Genomic DNA, 11,346 nt, shown 5'->3' with positions numbered 1-11,346 from the left:
TGAAGCCATTGCCAGCAAAGATGCCCAGTCTTTCTTTTTTTTTTTTTTTAATTTTTTTTTTGATGTTTTTATTTATTCTTGAGACAGAGGCAGAGCGTGAACAGGGGAGGGGCAGAGAGAGAGGGAGACACCGAATCCGAAACAGGCTCCAGGCTCTGAGCTGTCGGCACAGAGACTGACGCGGGGCTCGAACCCACGAACTGTGAGATCACGACCTGAGCCGAAGTCGGACGCCCAACCGACTGAGCCACCCAGGCACCCCAATCCCCAGTCTTTCAACAACACACAACTTGTTCACTCTCTGGATGGTAAGGAGGTCCCAGACCTTAAAAACCCAAAGGTGTCTTCTAAAGCACCATAGCCACAGGGGTGTCTGGCTGGCTCAGTCGGTAGAGCATGTGACTCTTCGTCTTGGGGACGTGAGTTCAAGCCCTTCGTTGGGTCTAGAGCTTGCTTAAAATTTTTTTAAAAAAATTTAACATTTATTCATTTTTTGAGATCGAGAGAGACAGAGCATGAATGGGGGAGGGGCAGAGAGAGTGGGAGACACAGCATTTGAACCAGGCTCCAGGCTCTGAGCTGTCAGCACAGAGCCCGATGCGGGGCTCGAACTCACGGACCGCAAGATCATGACCTGAGCTGAAGTCGGACGCTTAAGCGACTGAGCCACCCAGGTGCCCCCCCAAAAACCTTTTTAAAATTATAATAAAAATAAAGTGCCAGAGCCACAGTAACAATAAACTGAGTTTTCATACTGTGATAGCTATTCTTACATTAAGAAGGCTAATGAGAATATATACTATTTCTGTTTTAAAAGTCCTATCATTTAAGAAAACACAAATGTATATGCAGAGAGAAAAGTCAGGAAGTATGTCCACCAACTTTTAAATTGTGGTTCTCTCTGGGATGGATTTCCCTGGAGATTTTCACTTTCTTCCTTTAAACTTAACCTATCATATGTATGTATTTTACATTGAGAATGTATACCTTCTACAGCCAGGAAAAAATGATAAAGCTATTCTGACTAATAAATGAATAACTTTGGTTAATTTTTTAAGACAGAGAGTGCAAGCTGAAGATAGGGTCAGAGAGAGAGAGAGAGAGAGAGAGAGAGAGAGAATCTTAAGCAGGCTCCACACTCAGTGTGGAGCCTGATGCAGGGCTCGATCCCACAACTCTGGGATCACAGCCTGAGCCAAAATCGAGAGTTGCACGCTCAACCGATGGAGCCACCCAGGCGCCCCATTGGGTTAGTTTTTAAATTTTTTTTTTTTAACGTTTATTTATTTTTGAGACAGGGAGAGACAGAGCATGAACGGGGGAGGGTCAGAGAGAGAGGGAGACACAGAATCTGAAACAGGCTCCAGGCTCTGAGCTGTCAGCACAGAGCCCGACGCGGGGCTCGAACTCACAGAGTGCGAGATCGTGACCTGAGCCGAAGTCGGCCACTTAACCGACTGAGCCACCCAGGCGCCCCTACCATTGGGTTAGTTTTTAAAGAACATTCTCAGCATTGGGTGTATGGTTCAAATGTACATCCTACCGTGGAAGTTTTCAGCCATCTAGGCAGGGCTGTGAAAGGGACTGCTTTAAGCCAGGGCCTTCCAGAGACCACACACAGGGAAATAAAGAGCTACTTTGATTTTGAAACAGTTACTGTTTTTAAAATAGCATACAGGTGTTAAGAAGACTGGCAATAAAATTTGGGCAGCAGTTGTATTAAGAATTAACATTTAGGGGTGCCTGGGTGGCTCAGCCAGTTAAGCGTCTGACTTCGGCTCAGGTCATGATCTCGCAGTTCGTGGGTTCGAGCCCCGCGTCGGGCTCTGTGCTGACAGCTCAGAGCCTGGAGCTGCTTAGGATTCTGTGTCTCCCTCTCTCTCTGTCTGTCCCTCACTTGTACTCTGCCTCTCTCTCTCTCTCTCTCTCTCTCTCAAAAATAAACATTAAAAAAATTTTTTTTAAAGAATTATTTGCTGACTACCTACCCCATGTTATTGGAAGTGGACTCTCAGTGGAAACTGAGGCCCAGAGAGGTTGAGAGGAAGTGTTGGTCTTCTCATGCAGTAGCCTGGAAATGTGTGTGACACACACACGAAAAGCAAGAAGTCATGGTAATACATAAAATGTGATTACAATTAGGATAAAAAACACTGTGCGCTTACAATTGTATTTGGATGACTTACCTTCTACGTTTCTGTATTTCCCACATTTTTGAAACTCAGAGAACATTAAAAACCATAGCACAAATTGAGGCTTTCTTTTTGATATAATCAGAATGATAGAAAAATCATAATGATTGAAAAGATACGAAAAAAAATCAGAGTGCAGTAGCTTCCTTTCAAAAATAATCCCCTTTCTCTGTTTTAGTTTCATCAGAAATAATTTCATGTTTTCTGACGATACACATTTAAATATATACATAAAAGTTCAAGAACCAAGCAAACGACCTGATTAGAAAATGGGCAAAGCACTTGAATAGACATTTCTCCAAAGAAGGCATACATTTAAATAACGAGGCGCAGCTGGGTGGCTCAGTTGGTTAAGCATCAGACTTTGGCTTGGGTCACAATCTCATGGTTCTCGAGTTTGAACCCCGCATTGGGCTCTCTGCCGTGAGCACAGAGCCTGCTTCGGATCCTTGGCCTCCCTCTTTCTCTGCACCTGCCCCACTCATGCGCATTCTCTCTTCCAAAAACAAATAAACATTTAAAAATAAATAAATAGGGCGCCTGGGTGGCTCAGTCGGTTAGATGTCTGACTTCAGCTCAGGTCATGATCTTGCGGTTCATGAGTTTGAGCCTCACGTCGGGCTCTGTGCTGACAGCTCAGAGCCTGGAGCCTGCTTCAGGATTCTGTGTCACCTTCTCTCTCTGCCCCTCCCCTGCTCGTGCTCTGTCTCTGTCTCTCTCTTTCTCTCAAAAATAAATAAACATTAAAAAAATTTTTTAATAAATAAATAGCTAATAAACACATGAAAAGATGCTCAACATCACCAATCTTTAGAGAAATGCAAAACAAAAACCACAATGAGGGGCACCTGGCTGGCTCAGCCTCTTGATCTCAGGGTCATGGGTTTAAGCCCCACATGGGGTAAGGAGCCTACTTAAAGACAAAACAGGAGCGCCTGGGTGGCTTACTCCGACTTCGGCTCAGGTCACCATCTCACAGCTCGGTGAGTTCAGGCCCCGCGTTGTGCTCTGTGCTGACAGCTTGGAACCTGGAACCTGCCTCAGATTCTGTGTCTCTTTCTCTCTCTGCCCCTCCCCTGCTCACCCTCTGTCTTTCTCTCTCTCAAAAAATAAATACACTTAAAAAAAAGACAAAACAAAACAAAACAAGAAACCCACAATGAGATACCACTTCATACCCACCAGGATGGCCATTATCAAGAGATCAGGGGGCGCCTGGCTGGCTCAGTTGGAAGAGCATGCAGCTCTTGATCTGTGTTGTGAGTTCGAGCCCCACGTTGGGGTTTGAGTTTACTTAAAATTTTTGTACATATTAAAAAAAAAGAAAAGAGACAATGACAAGTGTTGATGAGGACGTGGAGAGACTGGAACCCTTGTGCACTGCCGGTGGGAATGCTAAATGGTGTAGTCACTGTGGAAAACAGCATGACAGTTCCTCAAGAAATTAAACATAGAATTATCGTATGATTCAGCAATTCCACTTCTCGATATGTACCCAAGAGAGTTGAAAGCAGACTCCCATAGATATTTGTACACCCGTGTTCACAGCAGCCTTGTTCACAATAGCCACAATAGCCAAACTGTGGAAGCAACCCAAATGTACTCATTTGCTAGGGCCGCCATAACGAAAGACTACTGACTGGGGGGGCTTAAACAAGAGATTTATTTCCTCACAGCTCTGGAGGCTGGAGTCTGGGACCAAGGTGCCAGCAGGGTCAGTTTCTCTTGTGACCTCTCCTCACGGCTTGTAGATGGCCTCCTTCTTGCCACGTCGTCACGTGGCCTTTTCACACATCCTTGGTGTCTCTTCCTTTTCTTACAAGGACACCAGTCCTATCAGACTAGGGCCCCATCCTCTGACATCATTAAATCTTAGTTACCTCTTCAAAGTCCTATCTCAGCGCAGTCACATTGGGGGTTCTGGGCTTCATCGACGGACGAATGGATAGATTCTGGCACCTGCTACAACATGGCTGAATCTTGCAGACATCACGCGAAGTGAAAGGCCAGTTCCAAAGGGACAGATGTTGTATGATTCCACTTAAATTCAACCACGTAGAGCAGTCACATTCACAGGGCAGAAAGTAGAATGATGGCTTCCAGAGGCGGGGGGTGGGGGGGCGGGGTTGGGGGATTATTGTGTAGTAGCGTGGAGTGTCGATTTCGGAAGATGAAAAGGTTCTAGGGATAGATAGTAGTGATAGTTGCCTCACAAGGCAGATGTACTTAAAGCCACTGAATTGTACACTTTAACATGTTGAACATGGTCAATTTTATGGTCCGTGTATGTTCCCACAACAGACACACGAGAACCTCCCTGAGATAATAATCATTACAATTTTGGGAACTGAACTTCGGCCTCTTTTTCTACACTCACATATACACATATCACATGTTGTTTTTTCTTTTTCGTCCTTGGAGAAGCCCCATTAATCAATCTTACAATAGTCTAATTATATGTCAGATGTCTAGAGAATCCCTTCAAATATAAAGCACAGAGAATCAGAATGCAGATGGCTGTGTACCCACCACTCAGCTTTAACAAATTTTAACATTTCCCCGTGCTTGCTTGAGATCTTTTTTTTTTTTTTTTTTCCAACGTTTATTTATTTTTGGGACAGAGAGAGACAGAGCATGAACGGGGGAGGGGCAGAGAGAGAGGGAGACACAGAATCGGAAACAGGCTCCAGGCTCCGAGCCATCAGCCCAGAGCCCGACGCGGGGCTCGAACTCACGGACCGCGAGATCGTGACCTGGCCGAAGTCGGACGCTTAACCGACTGCGCCACCCAGGCGCCCCGCTTGAGATCTTTTAAAAAAGTCTTTTTTATCATGTGATATTTAGTACCTACAGTATTGTAAAGCGCAGGCAAAATAAAAATGCCCAGTTGAGAACCCACATCACCCAACCTCAGCATGAGGCCCTGTGTTCTTCCCCGTGTCATCCCACCTCTTCCTACCTACACCTCCCTCCCCCAGGAAACACTATCCTGACTTCCATGTTTATTATCCCTTCATGACATTATCCCTAAGTGACCACCTGTCACTGAGATAGATGGCCCTGTTCTGGCCACCTTTTGCTGCCTCAAAAACTTCCTCAAAACATAGTGACTTAAAGGATCAACCATTTAATTATATCTCATGATTTTATGGGTCAGGAATTCAGGCAGGGTTCAGCGGGTGATTCTTTTATTTCACACAGCAGACGGGCTGGTCTGGAAGGTCCGTGTGGACTCCACTCAAGTCTGGAGACTTGGTGGGGCTGGGTAAAAGATGGAGTACAGCTGGGACTCTTTATTGGAAGCTTCCCAAATGACCGACTCTGGGTGGTCAAATTTCTCGTATGGTAGCTCAAGTCTTCCAGAGTGTTCTAAGAGAGCCAAATAAGGCTTACAAGGCTTCTTATGACTTAGCCTCAATAGTCCTTGAATATCACTTCTGCCGCCAATTGTCGAGCAACTCTCTAAGGCCAGCCTGGATTCCAGGAGAGGGGAGTTTGCTCCACCTCTTAAGAGCAAGGTTAGAAAGAATTTTTAGCCATCTTTAATCTGTCACAGTCCCTGGATAATATGTTTTTTAGTATTCTTTTTTTTTTTTTTTAATTTTTTTCAACGTTTATTTATTTTTGGGACAGAGAGAGACAGAGCATGAACGGGGGAGGGGCAGAGAGAGAGAGAGACACAGAATCGGAAACAGGCTCCAGGCTCTGAGCCATCAGCCCAGAGCCCGACGCGGGGCTCGAACTCACGGACCGCGAGATCGTGACCTGGCTGAAGTTGGACGCCCAACCAACTGCGCCACCCAGGCACCCCGTTTTTTAGTATTCTTAATGCCAGATGGTGCCAAGGGCCCTGTCCACCTTCTCACTTAGGCTTATCCTGATAAGTTGTTTTTCTTCCTTTTTAAAAAGATTTTATTTTTAAGTAATCTCTTCACCCAACGTGGGGCTTGAACTCACAACCCCGAGATCAAGAGTCGCATGGTCCACTGACTGAGCCAGCCAGGCACCCCCTTTTCTTCCTTTCTTAAAAACAACTTATGATGAAAAATTTCAAACACAGAAAAAGGTAGAATGGCATCACGAACTCCGCATATACCCATCACCCAGCTTCAGCGATTATCAGCTCATAACCAATCTTGTAGTCATGACCCTACCTATTGCTCCTGACTCCTGTATTATTTTGAGATAAATCCCAGACATCAAACCATTTTCATCTGTAAATAATTCAGCATGTATTTCTAAAAGATAGGACTCTTTTTTTTTTTTTTTTTTGCCATAACCACCACATACCATTCCGCATTTTAAAAACCACAATAATTCCTTGGTATCAATGTATGTTCAAGTCAGTGTTCACATTTCCAATCGTCTCAGGTCAGAGATGTGTATTTTAAATGTTTTTTAATGTTTATTTTTGAGAGACAGCGAGACAGAGTGCGAGCAGGGGAGGGGCAGAGAGAGAAGGAGACACAGAATCGGAAGCAGGCTCCAGGCTCCGAGCTGTCAGCCCAGAGCCGGACACGGGGCTTGAACCCACGAACTGTGAGATCACGACCTGAGCCGACGCGGGGCTCGAACCCACGGACTGTGAGATCACGACCTGAGCCGAAGTCGGACACATAACCGACTGAGCCACCCAGGCGCCCCAGAGATGTGTATTTTAAAGTTTACTCGAATCGGGATATAAATGAGGTCCATATGTTGCTACTGGTTGATATTTCTTTAAGTCTCTCTTTATAGGTTTCCCCTTTCGTGTTCTTCTTTGCAATTTATTTGTTGAAGAAACCAAGTTGTTTGTCCCGCTAGACAGACAATGGAGAGTATCTTAGATGCCCTGAAAAACAGGAATAGTTTTACTTTATCAAACTTAAAAACTTTCCACATTCCCCAGTTTTCACTTAACGAGCACAAGACTCCTTTCTTGGCACTTGAGGCCACAGAGGTTGTTGGTTGCCTCCCCAGCACCAATTCCCCGTTACTTTACTTCCTCTTTACCAAGTTCTGATTTTGTTCTATGGGTCTCGAGGGAAATGCACTCTATAATCTTAGCTCCGGAAGTGGGTCTGATGGAGCAAAGGGCGATCCCACCCCCAACCGCCAGTGACTGGTTAAGAAGTGGACATTTGAGCCCATTCTGTTTAGTGAGACCCAAGGAGGGATTTGTCACCACTTCTAAAAGCAAGTTGACCCAGAGAGCCATTCTCCACGAAGCTCGCACTCAGCTGATGTCATCTGACGGCGGGAGGGCCGAGGATGAAGCTGGCAGGACAGACAGCGGAGTATGGGATGGAGACCACGTGGGTTGGCATCAGAACGGAGCAGTGGATCAAACTGATCAGGCTTGAGCTACCCCTGGGCTTCCCAGTCCCATGGCCAAGACGCCTCCTTATTGTCTAAGCCAGTTTGGGCTGGGCCATCTGACTGGAAGTCTAGAACATCCTAACAGACTCACAGCCCTTAAGAGGACCCCAATCCACCTCTCTGGCTTTCTCTCCTATCGCTCCCTTCTACATCCTTTCTGCCACGGCCAAAATAGTCTTCTCGCCATTTCCCACGCTGCCCTGTGATTTTTTTTTTTTTTTTTAACCCGTGCCTCTGCTCAGAGACCCTGTGGCTGCAAACTGTTCCCCAGTTTCCCTTCCTCTCTATGTACCTATCCAAACCTTTCCCTTCCTCCCACGTTGCATGTGAAATGTTGCTTGTCCCTGAAGCTTCTTTCAGAATGCCGCCTGCCGTCCCCTCCTCTTTCTGGGTTTTCTTTGAACCCGGGTTACATTATGTGCGCCCTCTCCTTCCAGCACAATGGAGCCTTGCCTTGCATGACAACACCCGTATACTTGACCCCTCTCCCCTCCTAGACCTTAAGCCCTTCAAGGGCAGGGACCGGCTGCATTCCGCTCTATCCCCGAAATGCCCAGCACAGAGCCTGAGACACAACTGTTTTCTAGGAGGGCTCAGTGGCCTTTGAAAGCAACTGGTAGATTTCCAAATTTGCCACAGTTTGAAAATGGGGAGGGTGGGATCAACTGAAGGCAACATCTTCCCCCAGGTTCCAACCAAAGGCCGGGTGGCCCCTTGGGGACTTTGTCTGACCACACCTGAGTAACTCGAGAGAGGGTTCCAACAGTTAACAGAAAGGTGACTTTAGACACGCCAAGCTTCAGGGAGACCCAGTCTGAGGAGGGACCGGACAATTTTAAGGAAGAGGTGTGGCACAAACGTCGGTCCTGGGGTCAGATCCCAGTTTGGGAGGACTGGTTATGTTCCAAGACGTCACCTTGGACACCTTCCTTACATCTGTGGGGCTCAATCCCCTCATCTAAGAAAATGGCGGGAACGAGAGTGCCTACCTCGAGGGTCTGCCGCTAACAGGAACGAAGCAACGTGGTCGACGTGCCTATACCCGTAGTCTGTGTTCAGTACGATCGCAACCGCCCCTCAAAGCAAGGAAGACGGTGCTCACAGAGTGGGCGGGAGAAGGGAGTGAAAAGCAGGGGGAACGGGAACGGGACGGTGGGGGTGGGGAGGGAACAAAGTACGTCCGAGTAGACCTTTCTGGACTGCTCTCTTATTACATTCCACCCTCGGAACGAACTGCAACTAGGATACGGGGGCCTAAACAAAAGACACTGACAGACAAATCAAACTGCCTCACAGGTGAATAACACAGCCACGCCGAAAGGGAGGCAGAAGAAACGAACTCCGGGCAACAGTATTTCAACCGGATGCTGTAAGGCTTGCGACGAAGCGATCTGCGCCCGGACACTGGGCTCTTGTTAGGTAAATCTGTTACGGGCACATGTAACCACTTTTACGATCCTGGGGTGGGACAGGGTAGTGAATTGAGCCAGATTCTCCCAAAGCAAAAGGTTCACAAGGAAGGCAAGGAGAGGGCTAGAATGAATCCTGCCGTGTGGATTAGAGCAGACACCAGTGGGAACTCATTTTCACACGTAGACGGATACAAACATAGACACGTGTGTGAGTGTGCATGCTTCGTCTTCTAGCTCTGCCCACTAGGAGGACCCGGAGGCAGGGACACCCCAGCGGTAGTGAGGACACCTCACTGCCACATCCTGGTGTCTAACGCCGTTCTTCAACACCAGCCGGGGCTCCTTGAGGTGACGGCTGATTCTGGCCCGGGGCTCCAGGGGAAGCCGTGGGCAGTATAACTGAACCATAGCTCGCCAAGGTCGTCGTAATGAAAGAAAGAGAAAAAAATGTCGGGAAAGGGAGCTTCGCTGTAAAGCCACCAAGGTTGAAAGTCACGTCGGTCATGAGTCACAACGACGAGGCTCGCTGTGAAGTGCACCCAGATCGTGTAAAGAGAAAACTTGAAAGAATCTGGCAGTTTTTACCAGTAATGCTTGAAGTTACAAATAATAATGAAAAACCATTAAAAAAAATCATTACTCTTTCAAGTGGTTTGAAGTATCTATAAAATTCACATTTAAAAATGGCAAAGAGCACACACACAATCCTTCATGCCAGGAAGTTATTTTGTCTGAAGCTGCCCATGGGATCGTAAAAGGAGCCAGCAGAACAACTTGAAGATCACGTTGGAAGAACTCCGTAACTGTCTTTGCAAAGGGTTCCCAGCGCTGGAGGAAGTCAGTTTACATTCCTAGTGATTGGCTGGGACCTCAAAAAGCTGCTTAATGTTCAAGTCATTTGGAGTTATTACCTTCAATGAGCTTAATATTTTTCTCTATGCTGTCAGTGTATTCGTTTGCACATAAAAGCTGGGCATTAACGGTTAAGTGGCAATGAACTAAGAGGGCAGGTTCTGGAATAAGAACTGGTTCTGCCTGGGTTCAAATTCCTTATCTGCCCCCTCTAGCTGTGTGATCCTGGGCAAATTACGCAACCTCTCTGGGCCTGCATTTCTTCATCTGCAAAATCGGGATGATCAAAAAACATCTGCCTCGGGGCGCCTGGATGGCTGTCGCTTAAGCATCTGACCTGATAAGGGATCAGGTCGTGATCTCCAGGTTTGTGCGATGGGGACTCAGTCTGGTTCTGTGCTGACAGCACAAGCATGCTTGGGATTCTCTCTCCACCCCTCCCCTGCTTGCGTGCATGCACGCGCACACACTCTGTCTCAAAATAAATGAATAAACATCTTTTAAAAACACAAAACAATCTGCCTCATAGGGGTATCATAGAGATTCAACAGTGCTTACTTAGTATGACTCCATTCCATATGGTAATCATTCGGTATTAGCTGGTATTAACAAGAAACAGAATTTTTTGTTTCTTGGGTTTTTTTGCTCACCCTGAAATGTTGAGCATTTTGCTTCTAATTTTAGGTGATTCAGATATAATTTTTCAATAGTTTATTTGCTTTTTGAGCTCCTATCACTTATCCAACAAATACTTAGCACTGTAGTAGCCAGGCAGGTGTTGGAAATACGGCGGGGAAAAGACCGGCGAGGTCCTGCCCTCACAGGCCCAAGGTCTATTAGGGAAGCCAGGCAGGAAGCAGAGAAAGATCGATCGGCAGGTGCTTCTAAGGGAACCCCTCTGCCACAGATGTCACCACATAGGCCACGTAAAGTCAACCGCTATCCGACTCCAGTGACCCTCCCAGGAAGGAGGTAAGGTGCGCTGCCTTGCGAGGAGCCGTGCCCAGGCTGTCACCCACCTCGTGTTGCGGGGTTGTGCCATGCGGCAGTTTCTCATCCCTCCCCCGCCCCCGGCTTCGGGCTAAGCCATGGGACCTGCCACCTTGCCTCCCGAGTGGGGACAGAGCTGCCGGCTAGAAAAGCATTTAGTGGAGCGTGGAGGCGGCTCCTCCACGACAGGGCAACTAGCCCTTGTGTCATCCGCCCTCTCTGGTTTGGTGTCATCCTGTGGGACTGGGGATGCGGGCAGCCGCGTGGCGCCGGTCTCACTTACGCCGAGACCGCATCCGCCTGGACTGTTTCCTCCCCAGCCCGATAGTGCTGAGGGCCACGAGGAAAGTGAAACGGAATGTGGCAGAGGGCGACTTTGAGGCTGTTGGAGGAGACCGGGGAAGGGTCCACTGGGGTGGTACGTGAGCCAGCCCGGCTGATCTGGGGGAACGGAGTGGCAGGCAGAAGGAACAGCAGTAACGGAGGCCCTGAGGCAAGGTGGGGGGACTGGCAGGTCTGAGGAACTGAGAGAAAAGCAGTGA

Source organism: Leopardus geoffroyi, chromosome X, assembly GCF_018350155.1.
Source record: "Leopardus geoffroyi isolate Oge1 chromosome X, O.geoffroyi_Oge1_pat1.0, whole genome shotgun sequence".
Classification (NCBI taxonomy): domain Eukaryota; kingdom Metazoa; phylum Chordata; class Mammalia; order Carnivora; family Felidae; genus Leopardus; species Leopardus geoffroyi.
The sequence above is the reverse complement of the archived record's forward strand: the minus strand, read 5'-3'. Positions refer to the sequence as shown.